The sequence below is a fragment of the Oncorhynchus masou genome, unplaced genomic scaffold (genome assembly GCF_036934945.1).
Source record: "Oncorhynchus masou masou isolate Uvic2021 unplaced genomic scaffold, UVic_Omas_1.1 unplaced_scaffold_1264, whole genome shotgun sequence".
In the NCBI taxonomy this organism is placed as follows: domain Eukaryota; kingdom Metazoa; phylum Chordata; class Actinopteri; order Salmoniformes; family Salmonidae; genus Oncorhynchus; species Oncorhynchus masou.
In genome coordinates this window covers 161,702-180,943 of record NW_027002469.1, presented here as the reverse complement: position 1 = coordinate 180,943, position 19,242 = coordinate 161,702, and the positions used below count along the sequence as shown (strand labels likewise).

General features: G+C 45.2%; 1 pseudogene; it reads right to left on the bottom strand.

Moving 5' to 3' along the window:
* Positions 1-888: 888 nt before the first annotated feature.
* LOC135530117 (histone lysine acetyltransferase CREBBP-like) overlaps positions 889-19,242 on the bottom strand; it is a 72,026-nt pseudogene continuing 53,672 nt past the window's right edge.

The following is a 19,242-nucleotide window of genomic DNA, read 5'->3' as shown; positions in this document are numbered from 1 at the left end:
CTGCGGGACAGGTACAGGATGGCAACAGCAACTGCCTGAGTTATACCAGGAACGCACAATCCCGCCATCAGTGCTCTGACTGTCCGCAATAGGCTGAGAGAGGCTGGACTGAGGGCTTGTAGGCCTGTTGTAAGGCAGGTCCTCACCAGACATCACCGGCAACAACGTCGTCTATGGGCACAAACCCACCGTCGCTGGACCAGACAGCGACAGTGTCTGTTACACCAGGGGTGATGGTCAGATTTGCGTTTATTGTCAAAGGAATGTACTCTGGACCCGGATCGATTTGGAGGTGGAGGGTCCGTCATGGTCTGGGGCGATGTGTCACGGCGTCATCGGACTGAGATTGTTGTCATTGCAGGCAATCACAACGCTGTGCGTTACAGGGAAGACATCCTCCTCCCTCATGTGGTACCCTTCCTGCAGGCTCATCCTGACATGACCCTCCAGCATGACAATGCCACCAGCCATACTGATCGTTCTGTGTGTGATTTCCTGCAAGACAGAAATGTCAGTGTTCTGCCGTGGCCAGCAAAGAGCCCGGATCGCAATCCCATTGAGCACGTCTGGGACCTGTTGGATCGGAGGTTGAGGGCTAGGGACATTCCCCCCAGAAATGTCCGGGAACTTGCAGGTGCCTTGGTGGAAGAGTGCGGTAACATCTCACAGCAATAACTGGCAAATCTGGTGCAGTCCATGAGGAGGAGATGCACTGCAGTGCTGGAATGCAGCTGGTGGCCACACCAGATACTGACTTACTTATTCCATTTCTGACCCCCCAGTTACCTGGTGTTTTCTTTTTTTGGGATATTATCATCATCCTCGTTCTGAAGTGTATTACTGTTAAAGAAGTGTATTATGTTGTGTTATTACTACGTTATAAAGTGTTTACCTGGTGTTGGGGAAGGCGCACTCGGAACATTGCTCCTGGACATGCATACCGAAGAAACACACGTCCACACCGTCAATCTCCTCAAATGCAAAAAGTGCTTTGGTTCTGTAAGGGAAGGTCTCCTGCATTTCACCCGAGTCCACAAACCTGGGGAGACAAACACAGTTAATCAATTAATTAGTGAAATAACATTTATATAGTGCTTTTACTAGTAAGGGAGAAATCTCCACATCCACAACCACATGGAACGTCACTCATCATTAACGGTGTAGACGCCTTCTGCCACAGAATCTCCTCAGCACTATCAAGAACACTACCGCCATCGCTTTCCAACCAAGGTGCATGAACAAAGGAGCGAAACTGAAGATGAAAAACATATTGGAGCAACTCTTGGAAGACAACTTTATTAGAATAATCCTCAATGAACAGCTTTCTCAACATGTTCAATAAACTGGTTTAAAAGTATTGATAAGGGGCCATTTCACTGTTGGAGCAGCTGCAGTCCTTCCTTACCTAGATTTCATGCCAGGTTTGATTTCAACATTTTTGTCGGAGCTAGCCACCACCCGTACAAACACCTCCCGGCCTCAGGGTGGTTCTGCCTCTTCAAGTACTTATTCACCCGGTCCTCGATGTACATGCCCAACCTCGTCGTCTGTAGCCCTGCGAGACAGATACCATCAAATACTTCAGTTGTCCTACAGGTTATACAGATCGGACCACTCGGATCGCCACAATTATTCAACACAATCTCAAACTTACTTTTGGCAGCGAACTTGTTCTCTTTCCTCGTCTTGCCGGACTTCTTCAGACAGATGTCGCAAATGAAGCTGAGGGAAAGTGGAAGTGTCAAATCGGCAGTCAGAAACAGTGATCAGGAGACACACGGGGCCGTTCGTCTGTTCAGGGTACATGAGGCTTACCCCGATGGCCAGATGACATCATAATGCAGCACACAGATCTGGTGCATCTTCCGTCCACAGTCTTTACATTCAACAAACCTGTGTGAGGAGAGAGAGAAGGCTGGTCAGAGAAGGTACACCAACACCTCGGTCTCCAAGAAGAGACTTGCTTGTTCACAGATACTGCAGTGGGCAATAGATACAACAGTTGACTGACATATGGGCGTGAGACAAAATACTAATGCGTTGAATAACTATGTACAAGAGTTTGGGGTCAATTCAGGAAGTGACTTCAATTCATTAAAATTTGCAGTTGAAATGGAATTGACCCCGAACCTTGGTATAGACCCTTTAAAAATGTAGTGGTAAATGTCAGTGACTGATAGTAATGAATCTAGTTACGTAAAATATCAGTTAGAATTGTCACCTAATTCAAAACACTTTTGCAGCCACCATTGCCCATGTACTTGGGGCGGTCATCTCACGCTCCGTGATCGAATGGAAAAAGCGAGGGACAGGTGCAAGAGACAAGGCTCATACACTATTCACCATCAATGGTTATTCATTTTCATTTCTTTTTTTGACAGATCTCTCAGCTCAGGACAATACTTACATCCTCCGGTATTTTAAATGCAGTGTATCCACTTGTGTGGCTGATTAGTGTTTTTAAATGGTACAAATAAAGCCAGTACTGTGATGCATACTGTGATGCATACTGTACATACTGTGATGCATACTGTGATGCATACTGTGATGCATACTGTGATGCATACTGTGATGCATACTGTGATGCATACTGTGATGCATACTGTACAGCATACTGTGATGCATACTGTGATGCATACTGTGATGCATACTGTACATACTGTGATGCATACTGTACATACTGTGGTGCATACTGTACATATTGGTGCATACTGTACATACTGTGATGCATACTGTACATACTGTGGTGCATACTGTGATGCATACTGTGGTGCATACTGTACATATGTGGTGCATACTGTACATACTGTGGTGCATATTGTGTACATACTGTGATGCATACTGTGATGCATACTGTGATGCATACTGTGATGCATACTGTACAGATTGTGGTACTGTACATACTGTGATGCATACTGTACATATGTGCATACTGTACATACTGTGATGCATACTGTGGTGCATACTGTACAGATGTGGTACATACTGTGATGCATATGCATACTGTGATGCATACTGTGGTGCATACTGTGATTGTGGTGCATACTGTGATGCATACTGTGATGCATACTGTACAGATTGTGGTACATACTGTGATGCATACTGTGGTGCATACTGTACAGATTGTGGTACATACTGTACAGATTGTGGTACATACTGTGGTGCATACTGTGGTGCATACTGTACAGATTGTGGTACATACTGTGATGCATACTGTGATGCATACTGTACAGATTGTGGTACATACTGTGATGCATACTGTGATGCATACTGTACAGATTGTGGTACATACTGTGATGCATACTGTACAGATTGTGGTACATACTGTGATGCATACTGTGATGCATACTGTACAGATACATACTGTGATGCATACTGTGATGCATACTGTACAGATTGTGGTACATACTGTGATGCATACTGTGGTGCATACTGTACAGATTGTGGTACATACTGTGATGCATACTGTGGTGCATACTGTGATGCATACTGTACAGATTGTGGTACATACTGTGGTGCATACTGTACAGATGCATGATGTGATGCATGCTGTGATGCATACTGTACTGTGATGCATACTGTGATGCATACTGTACAGATTGTGGTACATACTGTGATGCATACTGTGGTGCATACTGTACAGATTGTGGTACATACTGTGATGCATACTGTGATGCATACTGTGATGCATACTGTGATGCATACTGTACAGATTGCATACTGTGATGCATACTGTGATGCATACTGTGATGCATACTGTGATGCATGCTGTGATGCATGCTGTGATGCATGTACATTGTGGTACTGTGATGCATGCTGTGATGCATGCTGTGATGCATGCTGTGATGCATGCTGTGATGCATGCTGTGATGCATGCTGGCTCATCGGCAACGGAATTTAGAAGCTTTAAAGCAGAATGAAAGGCTAAAACCCAATCAAATGTAAACAGTTTGAGACGGTAAGGTTCACCAATACTCACGGTTCTGGATCCAACATGTCATTTTTCTTCTTTTCAAACTGGTCTTTAGATATCATACTGGAGGACAGAGGGACCACGGATGACCAGTTAGAATCAGTTGTGATACTCCACAGCCAACGCCCCAAACACGCAGCCCACTCATATGAATACAGATTCCCTTTGTTCATAAGCTTGGACTATAATTAGCTAAGCCTACCACTTCTGGACCAGTATTTATAATCATGGACGAAGGAGATCCACTAAGGAAAGATGGAATCAGTGGAGACATAAGGGCGGTTACTTCCACTAACAAAATATTCACTTAGTCATGTATTGGGGCGGCAGGGTAGCCTAGTGGTTAGAGCGTTGGACTAGTAACCGAAAGGTTGCAAGTTCATATCCCCGAGCTGACGAGGTACAAATCTGCCGTTCTGCCCCTGAACAGGCAGTTAACCCACTGTTCCTAGGCCGTCATTGAAAATAAGAATTTGTTCTGAACTGACTTGCCTAGTAAAATAAAAAAAAAATAAATTGATGAAAATTCAAGTTAAGTGAAAGTTAGGATTCGCTCCAGAATATGGTAAAAAATCTAAAAACTACGGAACTAATCCAAATCAAACAGAGCATTGTTTCCCAGTGTTTTTTCAATGTATTGACATGACAACGTTACCACAGATTCCACCACGAACTTACGTCTGTGGCTGTGCCGGGTCGTCTCCCAGGGTGACGCTATTGCCCTGGATCTCGTTGAAGCACTTCTCACAGAAGTGATACCTGTCGGCAACAAGGCCATATTTGGGTGAGCTAGAGCGGGCACACAGTAGCAGAAGCACAGGGAAAGTTGGCAAGCCGGCACACGTGTGGCAGAATGGGTGGCGGAAATGGTTGGCAGAATGGCACAACGGGTGGCAGAATGGCAAAGCATAACACAGACAGAGGACAGAGACAAGAGGACAGGAGGACAGAGACAAGAGGACAGAGACAAGAGGACAGAGACAAGAGGACAGAGACAAGAGGGCAGAAAGACAGAGGACAGAAAGACAGAGGACAGAAAGACAGAGGACAGAAAGACAGAGGACAGAAAGACAGGACAGAGACAAGAGGACAGGGCAGAGTGAAGGTAGAACACAGGTTAGTCACCATGAGAATGGTCATGACAGTCATTCACACATCTCATACAAGCATACTGAAATGACACAGGAACGCTAACCATGTTGATGGGAGGAGCATGAAAGTTAATATAAGAAAAGTAAATCATTAGTACATTTGAATATCCATACTACTAAGTATAACCACTTGGCTGAACTACTAAGTTCCACTACTTCTCCACGTAAAGCTTTAGTAATGAGCAGGCATATGATATGATTGATATGATCATGTCAGTTGGGAGACTGTTGGAGTGAATGCCAGCCCTGGTGATGTAGGGGAGAGGGGTGCACCCAGAACACAGACATATGGATCACCTCTGCTTGTCTTTGGAACTTTTCATAACAATTTTTGTTGAAATTACTTTTAAAAATGTGGGTAAAAAAACTAGTGTAAAATGCATCAATGTGCTTCCAGAAGGGATAGAGTAGTGGCCCTAACGATCTTCACTGCGCTGAGTTTAGATGAACTCAACTACATGCAACTGCAATGCATCCGAATGGATGCAATATTTGGAGCTGCTGAAGTGCAATGGCAATTTGTGAACAGCAGGGGGAGCAGTGGTGCTGATATTGCAGCACATCGGGCTTGAAGGGAAACCTGAAGATCCTGTCAATGTAGGCTACACTCCTTTTAACATGTAACCCTTCCAGTATCTAGTACGCACCATCCCTCTGGTGAAATTCCATCTTAGAATACTCATCATCATTATTCATTGTTTCTCATGTCCCTGAACTAACATTACAATGTACTGTGAGAGCACAATCCTATCCCCCTTCTCTCTCCATCTCCCCCTTTCCTTCACCTGCCCTGCCTACTTACACCCCCCCCCCCCTCCCCCACCCGGAGTGTGGACTTACCTGTTCTGGTAGCTGAAGTAGGTTCCGTCTCTGGAGATGGTGCACAGCTGCTTGCCATAGCAGCAGAGGGTCTGGGGTGAGAACTCAAACTGTGGAGGCACACAGGGAGAAAGGGTGAGTGAATCCACTTCTACACAGTCTAGCATTCAGCCAGGTCAGTCCTGTCCACAGATTCTCCCAAATTAAAACCTAGTGTTCCTCTGAAAGTTCCCCTTTCACTGGTACGTAATAGTCTCAGGCTTACATCCCAAAGGGCACTCTATTCCTTATGTAGTATACTATTTTTTTTTTACCAGGGCCCATGGGGCATAGTGCACTACGTAGGGAATAGAGTGCCATTTGGGAAGCACACTCAGTGTCACAAGTACGACAGGAAGTCAAAAGGCTCATCATGTTAAGTCAAGTGTTTCAATCTTTGTAAGGACCATCTAGCCATGGGGTCATACAGGTGGCTGTCTGTCACACAGTAAACACAGCAGCACATGGTTATGCATGTCTGGAGGGTTAGTTAGGGATGTTTCTTGTCGTGTCATTTCAGACTTAAATAGCCATCACTAACCGACTTCCACCCGGTCACTCAACCCTGCACCTTAGAGGCTGCTGCCCTATATACATAGACTTGGAATCACTGGCCACTTTAATAATGGAACACTAGTCACTTCAATCAAGTTCAAATAATGATTACATACATATGAGAGGAGAAAAGCAGTATGTACTGTATTCTATTCTACTGTATTTAGTCAATGGCACTCCAACATTGCTCTAATATTCATATATTTCTTAATTCCATTATTTTACTTTTAGATTGTGTGTATAGTTAGATACTACTGCATTGTTGGCGCTAGGAACACAAGCATCCGCTAAATGTGAATGTGACCAGTAAAACTGGATAAGAATGGCAGGGCATTGTATCCTCGTAAATGACAGAACAGTGCATTCGTAAAATATTCAGACCCCTTGACTTTACCCACATTGTTATGTTACAGTCTTATTCTAAAATAGATCGTTGTTCCCCCTCATCAATCGACACACACTACCCCATAACGACAAAGCAAAAACAGGTTCAGACATTCTTGCAAAAAAATATCACATTTACAAAAATATTCAGACCCTTTACTTTGTAGAAGCACCTGTGGCAGCGATTACAGCCTTCAGTCTTAGTTGACGCTACAAGCTTGGCACACCTATATTTGCGAGTTTCTCCCATTCTTCTCTGCAGATCCTCTCAAGCTCTGTCAGGTTGGATGGGGTGCGTCGCTGCACAGCTATTTTCAGGTCTCTGCAGAGATGTTCAATCAGGTTGAAATCCGGGCTCTGGCTGGGCCACTCAAGGACATTCTGAGACTTGTCCTGAAGCCACTCCTGCGTGGTCTTGGCTGTGTGCTTAAGGTCATTGTCCTGTTGGAACCCCACTCTGAGCTCCTGAGCTCTCTGGAGCAGGTTTTCATCAAGGATCTCTCTGTACTTTGCTCCGTACATCTTTGCCTCGATCCTGACAAGTCTCCCAGTCCCTGCCGCTGAAAAAAAAAAAAAACTCCCACTGCATGATGCAGCCACCACCATGCTTCACTGTAGGGATGGTGCCAGGTTTCCTCCAGATGTGACACTTGGCATTCAGGCCAAAGAGTTCAATCTTAGTTTCATCGGACCATTCAATCTTGCTTTCATCAGACCAAAGAATCTTGCTTCTCATGGTCTGGGAGGCCTTTTGGCCAACTCCGAGCTGTGGTGTGCTTTTTTCTGAGGAGTGGCTTCCGTTTGGCCACTCTACCATAAAGGCCTGATTGGTGGAGTGCTGCAGAGATTGTTGCCCTTCTGGAAGGTTCTGTCCGGGGGTATCGTCGGACGGGCCCACATTGTTTCCCGACCCCTCCAGTCTCAGCCTCCAGTATTTATGCTGCATTAGGTTGTGTCGGGGGGCTAGGGTCAGTCTTATGTCTGGAGTATTTCTCCTCTCTGAGCCCTAGGACCATGCCTCAGGACTACCTGGCATCAGGTAGTCCTTGCTGCTGCTCAGTTTCAACTGTGCTGCCTGCGGCTATGGAACCCTGATCTGTTCACCGGAAGTGCTACCTTGTCCCGGACCTGCTGTTTTCAACTCTCTAGAGACAGCAGATACTCTGAATGATCGGCTATGAAAAACCAACTGACATTTACTCCTGAGGTGCTGACCTGTTGCATCGTCTACAACCACTGTGATTACTATTATTTGACCCTGCTGGTCATCTATGAACATTTGAACATCTTGGCCATGTTCTGTTATAATCTACCCCCGGCCCAGCCAGAAGAGGACTGGTCACCCCACATAGCCTGGTTCCTCTCTAGGTTTCTTCCTAGGTTCTAGCCTTTCCAGGAGTTTTTCCTAGCCACCGTGCTTCTACACCTGCATTGCTTGCTGTTTGGGGTTTTAGGTTGGGTTTCTGTACAGCACGTTGTGACATCAGCTGATGTAAGAAGGGCTTTCTTCTGGCTAATTATTATTATTATTATTAATTATGGCTAATTATTATTATTTTGAATTTAAATATCCAATATCCAGAGGAACTGTCAGAGTGACCATCGGGTTCTTGGTTACGTCCCTCAAAGGCCCTTCTTCCCCGATTGCTCAGTTTGGCTGAGCGGCCAGCTCTAGGAAGAGTCTTGGTGGTTCCAAACTTCTTCCATTTAAGAATGATGGAGGCCACTGAATTGTTTTGGTACCCTTCCCCAGATTTGTGCCTCGACACAATCCTGTCTCAGAGCTCTACGGACAATTCCTTCGACCTTATGGCTTGGTTTTTGCTCTGACATGCACTGTCAACTGTGGGACCTTATATATGCCTTTCTAAATCATGTCCAATCAATTGAATTTACCACAGGTGGACTCCAATCAAGTTGTAGAAACATCTCAAATGTGGAAAAGGGGTCTGAAAACTTTCCGAATGCACTGTGGGTCATCAGCAGCAATGTGCCATGGTTTCCCACCTTGAGGGTGTCAATAGCCCAAACCTGGCTAACAAGCCCGTATATCAAGGGACACAAGTTCTTCCTATTTAGGTAACTCCTGGCCCTCACGATAACCTACAATTTGAGCTGAGAGTTTCTCCTGGCCCTAACGATAACCTACAGTTAGAGCTAACCTACAGTTAGAGCTGAGAGTTTCTCCTGGCCCTAACGATAACATACAATTCGAGCCTCCTGGCCCTACGGTAACCTACAATTCGAGCTGAGAGTTTCTCCTGGCCCTAACGATAACATACAATTAGAGCTGAGAGTTTCTCCTGGCCCTAACGATAAACTACAATTCGAGCTGAGAGTTTCTCCTGGCCCTAACGATAAACTACAATTAGAGCTGAGAGTTTCTCCTGGCCCTAACGATAAACTACAATTCGAGCTGAGAGTTTCTCCTGGCCCTAACGATAACCTACAATTAGAGCTGAGAGTTTCTCCAGATCACAAAACTTGTAGTCTCCCTTCCACCTTCCCTCCATCTCTTCCTCCACTCCCTCAGTCTCGCCTTCCTGCCACAGCAGTAGCCCAGGCTGACCATGACAGGGTCTATCTCCAGCTCAAACACCACTAACCTCCCACTCTACTCCTTCCCTTTCCTCCACTAACATCTCTCCATCTCTCCTCCCATCATCTCACCTTCCTGCCACAGCAGTAGCCCAGGCTGACCATGACGGGGTCTATCTCCAGCTCAAACACCTCGGCCAGCTTGGAGCAGTACTTGCTAGACGCGGGACGTCTTGCGGTTGTTGTAGATCCAGGCGTTGTTGAACATGACCCAGATGTCTTCCACATACTGCCAGGGTTCCTGGTACTGACCCGTGTCCAGCTTACGCTTTATAGTGGACAGGTCCATAGGTTTCTTCACTATGTCAAAGTAGTCCTGAAGGGGGGAGGGAATGGTAAGAAGAGAGTTAAGTGGTACCGAGTTGAGAGTGCCTTATCATTATTGTGAGCTATCAAGCTTCAGGACAATCAATGAAATGTGGCTGAGAGGAGAGCTTCACTGATATTGTGAGAGCTTCACTGATAGCTCTGACCAGAATGATATGGTTATGAGAGAGATCCTTAATCCTTATTGAGCCTCGGCTGTATCTATGAAATCTGTATAGAACGGAGTAACGAGTTCATTTGTTTTCGTATCAATACATGACTAGGCATAACCAATCAAGAGAGTGACTCTCAGGGTGTACGACTATCTAAGTGTATGTACATGAGTATGTGTGTACTCACGGGGATGCCCAGCAGCATGGGGTCGACAGGCTGTCTGAAGGGCAGAGACTCTGGGTCCTGTCTGTAGAGGGCCTCTAGTGTGGGCATCAGGGCCTGGCGCAGCTCCTCTGGCTTAAAGACTGCAGTAAGGACAGAGCGGTCAGGGCTCTATTCAAATGAATTATGTACAACATCATAGAAATCTATCATGAAGAAGAAAAAGTATAATCTGTCATGTGGAAAAGGGACATCGTGAAGACTTCTATTTCTATCTGACATTCAGAACGCGTCAGTGTCTTCACAGGGTCAGTTATCATGGTCAAGTCATATTGACAGAGTTATTGTGAAGATGGGGAGAGAGGTATGTGTTGTAAAAAGGATGCTCTGTGTTTTTGACACAAAGGTCAACTGTCCTAGTTGTTCAGGCTCTGGTCTCATCTTGATTACTGTCCGGTAGTACGGTCCAGTGCAGCAAAGAAAGACCTGACAAAGCTGCAGCTGGCTCAGAGCAGCATACACAGAACAAATATCAACAACATGCATGATTGTCTCATGTTTCAGGAGAAATGTACTAATTATCTTCTAGTCTTTTTAAGAAACGTGTTGAAAATGCCTAACCACTAGTATAATCTATTGCATACACTACAAAACAGACATACCACCATGGGTTTCTTCACAGCACCCAAACCAAAAACAGATTGAATGCATCGCTCAGTTATGCATAGAGCCATCTCATAGAGGAATGCTCTGCCAGAGGTTACTCTCTTAGCTTTACAAACATAACATATTGAATCACAGCACCTCTCCTCTAAAGAGCTCATTTAAGTGGATATAAGAATATAGTGTTTAAATAGTATGTGTTGTCTCTTGGCATCTTTCCAATATCAAACTCTTATTTTTGTAATTCCTTCGGTTGTTCTAGTCTATTACGGTTCTGTATTTTGTCATGTATTTGTACGTTTCACGTGGACCCCAGGAAGAGGAGATGCTGCATTTGAAGTAGCGGCAGGGTAGCCTAGTGGTTAGAGCATTGGACTAGTAACTGAAAGGTTGCAAGTTCAAATCCCCAAGCTGACAAGGTACAAATCTGTCGTTCTGCCCCTGAACAGGCAGTTAACCCATTGTTCCTAGGCCGTCATTGAAAATAAGAATTTGTTCTTAACTGACTTCACTAGTAAAATAAAGGTAAAATAAATAAATAAATAAAAGCTAATGGGGATCCTAATAAACTAAACAGGGTAAAGGTGAGGACTGACAGAACTGAGGAAAGAGCTGCAATAAGATAGGACCAACTGAGGAAAAACTACTAGTCATTGGATAAACTACTGGCCCCGGCTAGTTTTATAGAAACCAGGTCCTCACTTTTTTGCGGTTCTGGGTGGGGGGGAGGTGGACGCTGAAGTGCCGTTGACCCCGCCCTCCTCCTCCTCTTTGGGTTCATTCTTAATCTCCGGCTTCTTCTCCTCCTTTGTCTCCATTGGCTCCTGCTTAGGTTCCGCCCCGTCTGGCTCCTCCTCGTTGACCGTGAGGGTTTGGTGTCTTTTTGGTCTTCGTCCTGCTATGGGGCACAGCTACATTTAGAGGGTGCACTTAGATAATTCTGTAGGTCACTACGTTTTGAAAGATGGAGGGCAACATGGCCACTGTACCAGATAACAAGATGAGTTGATATGAATTTTCATATTTCCATCCAAGAGCACTTGCATTCATAATGTACATATAAATAGAAAGCTCTGGTTGATCAAGTGTCTTGTAGTCAATATTGATCCTCACCTCCATTTTGAAGTCGCTGGGCTGCTTTTTCCCCGAGCCACAGTCGTCGTCCTCATCGTCCTCCTCCTCTTTGAGCTCGGCTTTGTGCTCCGTTTGGGCATTGTCTGGTGGGGCCTGTTGGGAATGGACCTCTGCCACCGAGCCTGGGGTGGGCATGCGGTTATCTATACTGGCTGGCGCCTGGGACAGCTAGAGGGGAAACATTTGAGAATAACCCTTCAAAGCAAAGGCTGGGTGCTGGCTGTTGACTGGCACAACAACAAGTCATTAAGAGCTGGCATGTGAAACACCATATTGTTAATCAAGCTTTAGTATCACTCCAATCATGCTGTTCCTTCAAGAGACCTTTTTAAATGTGGAAAAGCTGCATGACAGCACTGAGGTGCTATTTATTTCCTGACTACATGACCTAAGCCGGAAATACTCTGGGCCCAAGTGAAAGAATATAACTAGCCATGAGTTATGCTCGTCAGTTCACCAGGTCAGGATAACTCCCTATAAGAGTGTTGTGGATCCTAAGCAGGTATTTTACCGGTGTGCTGGGGGGCTGCACTGAGCTGGGCTGCGTCTGGCTGGGGGTCCCCGGTTGCTGATGCTGCAGGGGCGTGAGCGGCTGGGAGGGGGCAGCAGGGGACTGCATGCCCAGGGTCGAGGGGGTCGGGCGGGGAGGCTGCCGCTGGGGACATGAGTGGGGGTGGAGGACGGTGAAGGCTGAGCCTGGGGAGGTGGGTGGGAGTGGGGGTGCTGGAGCTGCTGCAGGTTAGCCGAGGCGTTGGGTGGAGGGGTGCCGCGGGGCAGGGGGGGCTGGGATACAGAAGTTACAGTTAGAGCTCCATCTACTATTACATATTCACAGAGTTACAAACCTACCCACTCAGACACGTACATATTCTAACACTACACTTATATTGACAACCATGAACACATACAGCGCAGCTTCTTCACATATGATCAAACCAACAGCAGAGATTATCAATGCAACAGATCACAAGCCCCATCTGTGTGAGTGTCTCCCTCCTCACCTGAGTGACAGCTGCCTGTGCTTGCGGCTGGCCGAGGGAGCCCAGGTTGTTCATAATCATTCCCCCGCCAGGGGCAGTGTTGGGAGAGAATTGGCTCTGGGGCATGAACTGGCTCTGATTGGCTGTCTGTCCCACCATGCTGTTGGCGTGCTGTCCCATCATGCCTTGCACCTGGGGCATCCTGGATGGGGACATGCCCATCTGGGGAAAGGAGAAGAAAAAACAGACACGTTATAGAGAGGAAACCTCTATCTTGCATTGAGACCTTGCCAAGAATAACTATGCATCTAAATGAGATCAGAACTGGGTTCAAATACTATTTCAAATTAATTATTTGTTAAACTTCAGCTGTGCTTAATTCAGGTTGCCGGGTGAAATGGAACCAATGGAAAAGTCACAAAAGTGCAAACCCCACCAACCTGTTACTCCAGACGGTCTAAAGGAAATGCTCAAAGTTTTTTTAAAGATGTAGAAAAGTATTTAAACCCAGGTCTGAATGGGATACAATAACACACACACCACCAAGACAATACTCTGGGGCGTAATAAACTAACAGTGTGCTGATTAAAAACCAGAAGGCAAAGAGGCAACAACTAGAAGTAGATAAACATTCAACAGTAAAAACCATAAACGGTAAAACTCCAACTCATTTAAGACATATACAATGCTCAACCACTTTCCCAGTAGAAACAAGGAGGCAACAGGGTACATTTATTTTTGACAGCAGCACTTTTCATTTGAATAAAACCTTCCATACATATTTGCCCATTGTCGATGTGCTCAGAAAGTGACATTTTCGACCTGAATGCCAAAACAATTAAGAGATAAAGTTGCTCAAAGTTCACCTATTTTGCATAGCCCACCATACAAGCATTTCACAACACCAGCAATAACATCTGCTAAATATTTGATTTGACGAGACATCCATGTCTTCATCACTGGAAAAGATGAAGGGATCAGAGTGATGATATTTAAAAGCATACCAAACTATTTATAATAAAAAAAGTGTATAATATATTTTCTTAAACATTAAAACGTCAATTACCTAAAAACTCTTAAATTCAGATTTTTCTCTCTCATATTCACATGTACCTTAGACCTTATTTTACATTATCTGAGGGTTTTGTGTTGTGCCTGCCATCGGTTGAAACATGCTCTTGAATACAGGGTGGTTGTTATGGCAGATAAATGTACTAAAATGGGAACCAAATGGAAATGTCAAAAATGGTACCACAAAGACGGTGAGAGGTCCACATGTCAGAGAATGTTGACCTAAATGGGAATATGTTGTTTTAAAGTGTTCTTGTCAATCTTCCATAGGAAACCTACTGAAATCATAGAAATACAGATAATATAATATACATGAACATCTCAGTTGACATTCGCCGGTGCGTGGACCAGACCCAATCTTTGTGGTAGTAATTAGAAGTTAAAATGTCAATTACATTTAAATTTCAAATGGTGTTCCAGCTAAACTGCAGTGGTCTCAAGGGATAGGTCCATTCTATTCATTATGTTGATATGATTGAAATGACACCCACCCTGTATTCAAGGCCATGTCAAGGCAAGGGCTGATTTCAAGGTTTTACTGCTAACCTACAAAGCATTACATGGGCTTGCTCCTACCTATCTCTCTGATTTGGTCCTGCCGTACATACCTACACGTATGCTACCGTCACAAGACGCAGGCCTCCTAATTGTCCCTAGAATTTCTAAGCAAACAGCTGGAGGCAGGGCTTTCTCCTATAGAGCTCAATTTTTATGGAACGGTCTGCCCACCCATGTGAGAGACGCAAACTCGGTCTCAACCTTTAAGTCTTTACTGAAGACTCATCTCTTCAGTGGGTCATATGATTGAGTGTAGTCTGGCCCAGGAGTGTGAAGGTGAACGGAAAGGCTCTGGAGCAACGAACCACCCTTGCTGTCTCTGCCTGGCCGGTTCCCCTCTTTCCACTGGGATTCTCTAACCCTATTACAGGGGCTGAGTCACTGGCTTACTCGGGCTCTTTCATACAGTCTCGAGGATCACTGATGTGATCTTCCTGTCTGGGTTGGCACCCCCCATTGGGTTGTGCCGTGGCGGAGATCTTTGTGGGCTATACTCGGCCTTGTCTCAGGATGGTAAGTTGGTGGATGAAGATATCCCTCTAGTGGTGTGGGGACTGTGCTTTGGCAAAGTGGGTGGGGTTATATCCTTCCTGTTTGGCCATGTCCGGGGGTATCATTGGATGGGGCCACAGTGTCTCCTGACCCCTCCCGTCTCAGCCTCCAGTATTTATGCTGCAGTAGTTTGTGTCGGGGGATAGGGTCAGTTTGTTATATCTGGAGTACTTTTCCTGTCCTATCCGGTGTCCTGTGTGAATTTAAATATGCTCTCTCTAATTCTCTTTCTTTCTCTCTCTCTTGGAGGACCTGAGCCCTAGGACCATGCCTCAGGACTACCTGGCATGATGACTCCTTGCTGTCCCCAGTCCACCGAGCCGTGCTGCTGCTCCAGTTTCAACTGTTCTGCCTGTGATTATTATTATTTGACCATGCTGGTCATTTATGAACATTTGAACTTGGCCATGTTCTGTTATAATCTCCATCCGGCACAGCCAGAAGAGGACTGGCCACCCCACATAGCCTGGTTCCTCTCTAGGTTTTCGGCCTTTTCGGGAGTTTTTCCTAGCCACCGTGCTTCTACACCTGCATTGCTTGCTGTTTGGGATTTTAGGCTGGGTTTCTGTACAGCACTTTGAGATATCAGCTGATGTACGAAGGGCTATATAAATACATTTGATGTTGTGTCTCAACCGATGGAGGCACAACACAAAAACCTCATGTGATGTAAAGTAGTGTCGAAGCGACAACACGGACAGCAATATTCAAACCTTGTTGCAGATTTTTTTAAGCAGATTCAAGTCAGGACAGACTACACCACTCACAAACCCTCTTGGAATGCCATTTTGGTGAGTCTTTTGCATAAAAATCTGTGTAATTGTCCCGCAGAAAAACAAAACCTTATCCCAGGGTTTTCAGAGGATTGAGGTGAGTTATGTAACTTTTTAACTGGTCTTTGCTCCTTCCATATTTATTTTCACTGCTGATAATAACCATTACCCATACAAGTATGCTGACACCACAATACTTGAACGCACAAAGGGATCAACAACATTGGATTCACTCCATATTACTGGCCTGTATGACAAAGTGAGAAGAAGCCTGTGTTAAATCCATTCCTAATCATCCATTCTGTAAATAATATTGCAAGACAACACTTTTTAGCCTAAATTAAAAACTACAGGGTTGGGTCAAATCCAAGAGTGAAACCCTCTCCATTTTGAAGTATTGTGGGGGCAGCATCATGTTACGGGTATGCTTGTCACCGGCAGGGAATGGGGAGTTTGTCAGGATCAAAATAAATATGAAAGGACCAAAGCCCAGGTAAAAAGTTAAGGACAACCCGCCACAGTTTTACTTTTCAGATATTTTTTATAACTTTCTTTCACTTTGAAAATGTGGAGTAGTTAGTGTAGAAATAAAATCTAATTTAATCCATGTTTAAAACCCTCAAGGAGGTGTCTATAGACACTAGTGGAGCGAGACGGGGAGAGGAAGTGAGAGAGGGGGGGAGCGAGACGGGGAGAGGAAGTGAGAGAGGGGGAGCGAGACGGGGGAGAGGAAGAGAGAGAGGGGGAGCGAGACGGGAGAGGAAGTGAGAGAGGGGAGCAAGACGGGGAGAGGAAGTGAGAGAGGAAGTGCGAGAGGGGGAGCAAGATGGGGAGAGGAAGTGAAAGGGGGAGAGGAAGTGAGAGAGGAGAAAGGGAGAGAAGGAGATCCAGAAGGAAGGAAAGAGTTAACTGGGGCATTGCGGGAGCATGGAGGTCTCACCGCTGGGACAGAGCTCATGTTCATCTGCTGCGAGTGGTTCATGGGCGAGGCGGCGCGGGCCCCCATGGGCGCCTGGGACATCTGCACGTTCTGCATTGCCATGGGGTTGAACTGATTGATTCCTATGTGGGAGAGGAGAAGCACACACAAACACACAGTTCACACACACAGGATTAGTGTTGTCTACAATACACATGAGATGTTGTAATTAATAATCCTATGCTCTGATGAGCAGGTGAAGGAGCCACTGAGTCAGTTCGGTGCTAAATCATAACTTTTCACAAACTTGTACATTTCCTGTTAGTGTTTCGACTATAATTTGTTTTTCCACGGTGGATAAAGTCAAAGGGGCGGGGGGTGCCACCCCAGGATATTTTTTGTAGAATGACTGATGTCATTTACAGTGACATTAAAAATACATTCTACTCCAAAAGTGTGCAGACACCATGAGCCCAATAGCATATTGTTAAAAACATATACATGGCACCATATTATCAGGCAGGTGTTTTATTAGCATATAAGCAGGGTTTTTTCTGGATCAAAAAGTGGTTCATTTTTCCCCCATGGAGCCAAGAGAAAAATGTACAATTGTCAAGCAATTTGTTCAGCAAATCTACACATTTTGTCATGGAGCTGACAGAAAATGTTGCAGTGTGAATGCTAATTTCTTGCAATTCTATTCATTTTGCCATGGCTAATTCTGTGTTCTTATGCAAAAATCTGGGCCCCTGGGCATATGCCCCACATGCCCGCTCAGTAATTCAGCCATTCCAGACGTACTCCAAAATTCATTGTTTATTTGATTGATTTCATTCTTTTAGCTTCTTAAATGAATACAGGGGAAACACTGGCTCTAATTATATAAATAAACATTTACAAATAAACAGTTCCTGAAAAAAACCTTTACACTATTTGCGTATTGGTAGTATTTACCCTTTACTATGTTAGTGATTATGGTATATAATCAACTGGCCACCAGGGGGGTTGACAGTCACTGAGCAGTTGACTGTCAATGAAAGGAGGATGAGAAACAAGTGTTGAAGTGTAGGAGAAGGACTGGTACCTTGAGACACCTGCATTCGAGGCATGATCTGATTTGGCACGTTGGGCATAGGCACAGATCCATCTGAAAGAGGAGGATGAGGTGGTCAACATGTCATATACCAAAGCTTCCAAATTAGCTAACAGCCTCAAACACCTACTTTAACCAAACATATCATTATCCTGTTATAGGCCCAAATGCTAACTTTCATTTAAGTCAAATTTCCACCGTCAATGCATGACTGATAAAAAGAAGGGTTGGCCCCACACATGGTAATAGGATGATAATAAACATAAGTGATTATGTTGCTCCCTCCTTCAATAGAGGGGTCTCCAGAGGTCCAGGGTACTCACTAGCTGGCCGTGGGGACTGGCCAGGACCCATGGAGTTCGGCTGAGGGGGCATGCCAGGCTGCTGCTGGGCCCCTGGGCCCCCCACTGCCATGGGGCCAGGCTGCTTCTGGAGCCGCGAGCGCCTCTTCTCCTCCAACTCCTTCTGGATCTTATAGATCTTCTCCGCCAGGAAGTGGTAATACTCGTCCTGCAGAAATTGACAACACGAGATTAGAAATAACTTATACTGAACAGAAATATAAATGCAACATGTAAAGTGTTGGTCCCATGTTTCATGAGCTGAAATAAATGATCCCAGAAATGTTTCACACACACAAAAAGCTTATTTTCCTCAAATTTTGCAAACAAATGGGTTTATATCCATGTTGGTGAGCATTGCCCCATTGCCAAGATAATTTGTCCACGTGACAGGTGTGGCACTTCAAGAAGCTGGTTAAACATCATGATCATTACACAATGGTGCACCTTGTGCCGGTGACAATAAAAGGTAACTAAAATATGCAGTTTTGTCACACAACACAATGCCACAGACCTCCCAGGTTTTGAGGGAGGGTACAATTGGCATGCTGACTGCAGGAATGTCCACCAGAACTGTTGCCAGAGAATTGAAAATTAATTTCTCTACCATAAGCCACCTCTGTCGTTTTAGAGAATTTGACAGTACGTACAACCGCCCTCACAACCGGAGACCACGTGTAACCATGCCAACCCAGGACCTCCACATCCGGCTTCATCACCTGCAGGATCGTCTGAGACCAGCCACCCGGACAGCTGATGAAACTGAGGAGTATTTCTGTCTGTAATAAATCCATTTTTTGGGGAAAAACTCAATCTGATTGGCTGGGCCTAGTTCCCCAATAGGTGGGATAATGGGTGGGCCTATGCCCTATGCCTATGCCAGGCCCACCCATGTCTAAACCCCTGCCCAGTCACTTGAAATCCATAGATGAGGGCCTAATTTATTTATTTCAATTGACTGACTTCCTGATTTGAACTAACTCAGTAAAATAGCTGA